Raw genomic sequence first — 3,803 nt, 5'->3', positions numbered from 1 at the left:
TTTGTGGTCTCGCTGCTGATTGTTGCAAAAACTCTCCGTATAACTTTTTAAGTGAAGAATTTGGGGGTGCGTCTGATCCTTGCGAGAGGTGGGCGCACCGGGTCGATCTCAAAGAACGGGTGTGTTTGAAAATAAATAAGAGAAGACGAGATTTCTCGTTATAATAGCTGTGATTTTTATTGGTAGATATTAAATATACAGGAAATAATATTACCTTTGATAAACGGCAGAGATCGTTGGCGGCAGATGTGTACGCGTTGGCTGTTAGAATCCAAGAGGCCGGTTGTATTGCAAGCTACAACCGTTGACCCGCAAAATCTTCCGTTTTGGAGGGGAAAGGCACCCACACATCAACCCCGACATGCATATGCATGAGTGCTGACAAAAAACACACATACACGTACATGTACATGCATGCACATGCATGTGGCGGTGATGGTGTGGGTGGTTACAAATTTATTTGAGTATCGATTCGCAGGGTTGCATTGAGGGGATCGCAGACAGATGCGGAAAAAGTTAGGCATCCTGCCTAAACAACATATTACATAACACAGTATAGAACATTTACTAGTAACACATATGATTTAAAAACCAAAACAATCATACTATAAGCACACCAATTTACTCAACAACATAGATGCGTAAGAAAGAGAATAATAAACAAAAGAAATAAAAATACTAACCCATGTTAGCACACATGAAGTAACTGTAACACTTCATAATAATTTGTAAACACATGCCGCTTTTTAAGGGAGTCGACGCTCTTAAGGGTCAGCTGTGCAAAAAAAACACAAAAAAAAAATAATAATAAATTACTCATCATAGTAAATACACAAAAAAAAATAGAAAAAGTCAGCTTATTATGAAAAAGCGGTAACGAGCATAACGGGCATAGTATGTAAAGCAAATGCAAACGGATAAAAGCAAAAAAAAAACACATATAAACTTATAATATCAAGTTACCACTATGACAGAAATTACAAATGAATGCAAAAAATTATTTAGTAACACCAAGAAAGTTGACTGGGTCATTTAACGAAAAATGAAACAACACGGCACACTTATCCAAGTGACTTTGGACTGACCATCTATAATTAAGCACAAAATTATATACGCTCACTTAAAAGGCCGATGGTGTAGTCTCGCGTGGAACACACCTCACTTCAAACACGCTTAACATTACAAACATACATTCATTGACCCAGGTGACTACCATAAGTTCATTCGCGTTCACCAAGTCACCTAATGCATTAATGCGTCATACCCAAATTGCTCAATTAGGACAATATGTAAGTCAATATAATAATTCGCTAACAAAGCATTCCTCACTATTGGGTCATGCACTTCTAGTATGTAATTATTAATGTAAGAATGTATATATGTTTAGGTTAAGAACTTTTGTATAAATAGGAAAGAATTTATTCAATAAAGAAGATTTATGAATCTGATGTCAGCGCTGAACATTAGCGCCAACAAAAACCATTTTCTTTTAAAATCTAAAAGTATACATTGTACAACATTCTATAGCTGGAGCTACCTCTCGATCTCTATATTTTACTCGCTCTTGCTCATCTCCTCCAGCTTTGTTATTAAGACCACCCATGCTGTTGAAACCAGTAGGATCAAGATCGCAATGACGTGCAATGGAACCGGGCTTATCGCATTTGAAGCAATTTATAACTCTTTCACTCCGCTTTTGCGATCCTTTCAGTGCCTCCAACATTATGTTCACCCAGTCTGGCCTTTCTACCTCCGCACGGCGTGCTTTGAACGCTGGCTTACACAGAAGCGATGCTGTTTCCTGAATCAGAACATGTGGTACCATTTCTGCGAATGTAGGTTTTCGGTTTGCGTATGTCGCTCGCTTCGTTTCCACGTCCCGTATGCCATTTAAAAAGCTCTGGATTTTTACCCTTTCGGTGTATTCCACGGGTGCGTCCGCATTCGCTAAATGTGCCAGCATTTCAACATCTAACGCAAACTCTTGCAATGTTTCACCAGGCCTCTGGAAGCGGTTCAGTAACTCCATTTGTTATATCTATCTCATATGCTCGGTTCCGTATCGTCTCTCTAGAGTGCCGACCAATGCTTCATAACAGTTCCGTTCGCCCTCTGGAATGGTGTGTAAGATCTCATCTGGAGGCCCTTTCAATGCCATGAACAGTGCAGCTACTTTATCATCCGCATTCCAGTTGTTCACTGCTGACGTCTTCTCAAATTGTAGCTTAAACACATGTAAAGGAACAGAGCCGTCAAAAGATGGAGCTTTTACCTTCGTATTGCTTGCTGAAACAACTGGGCGATTTAGTTGCAGCTCGTGTATAGAACCTTTTAAAGCACATACCTCAGCCTCGATTTTGTTCTCAAACTGCATTATTTTTTTAACCTGTGTTTCCAGTTTTGATGTTACCCTTGCTTCCTGTGCATCTAACTGCGAAGACATTTGCGCCACCTGCAATGATAAGCGCTCCTCTTGTGCTTCCATGTTAGATGTTATGCGTGTCTCCTGTGATTCCATCTTGGATGTTATTTGCGACGACATTTCTGAAATGCGTGCCTCCTGTGCCTCCATCTTGGATGTTAAACATGTCCCTTGCGATTCCAGCTGGGATGCCAGATATGTCTTCTGTTCTACCAGTTGAGATGACACTGTCGATGTTTGAGCGGATATTGCAGCCAAAATCGTGTTCAAGTCTGTGCTGGTAACTGCCTACTATGCTTCGTTTTTCTCTTCAATTTTTGTTGTTGTCTCGTCCCCATTACGATGAAAGACAGCGTCGTCCACATTGATTCCTTTCGTCTCCATAGCGTCTCGTAGCCGTACTTGAAGTTCGATCTTATTGCCGGTTATATTCAATCCATGGTTCTCCAACTCCTTTTTCAGTTTCTGGATCCTTAATTCACTTAACTTTGCCATGTCCTTGTTGTCCTGTGGAATTTATTCAACAATTCCTCTTCTGATACCAATTGTAACGGATTTAGTGCAATTCCGCTCATTTGCAACCTTCTACTAACGTTCGTATCGCTAAATTGTTGAATAAATAACTCCAATATTCAATTATGCAAAATGGTCTTTATTAAAGTACTTTAAAATAACACTTCTACTTCTCAATAGATAGCGTGCTTAAATCAAACTGATTGGCATGGCTCAGCTGGCGCTGCTTTTATACTCTTAGGTTTCCAAGTTTGAAATTTCTAGGTGTTTATAGAATTTACTATTTGTTTACCAGCTATAAACTCACCAGCTACTTCTACAGATGCACTATTATAGCTACTCGCATAGCCATATGCGCGTGCATATGTGAGTGATACTTCCATCGATGATTGCCTACTTTTGGGAGTATCTCAGATATATGCATGTGTTTGAGCGTTTCCCTCCGCCTACTTTATTGTTGTTGTGGCTTTATTTACTTAGTTTCAGATTAGTGATGTGAGTATCACTTAATGTCACTAATATTCGTCACAATATTGTCGATGAGATAACCCTTCTACTCTCTAACGAATGCAGATTTATTAGCCTACACCTTGAGATATATGATGGGAGGGGCAAATCAAATATTATATCAGATAAACAGTATTTCATAAATATTTTTTGTACAGGTTCAATCCTTTTGTTATGTACCTCATAATAGGGACTCAATATTATGGAATCATATTCAAGCCTAGATTGTAAAAAAACATTGTACAATAACTTTTTATACTCAGCTGAGCAGAGTTCATAGAGTATATTAATTTTGTTGGCATACCGGTATCCCGTAACGGCATAAATTAATCGAGATAGATATAGACTTCTATATATCAAA

The sequence above is a fragment of the Eurosta solidaginis genome, chromosome 2, assembly GCF_040869045.1.
Source record: "Eurosta solidaginis isolate ZX-2024a chromosome 2, ASM4086904v1, whole genome shotgun sequence".
Classification (NCBI taxonomy): domain Eukaryota; kingdom Metazoa; phylum Arthropoda; class Insecta; order Diptera; family Tephritidae; genus Eurosta; species Eurosta solidaginis.
This window is presented reverse-complemented; position numbering follows the sequence as displayed.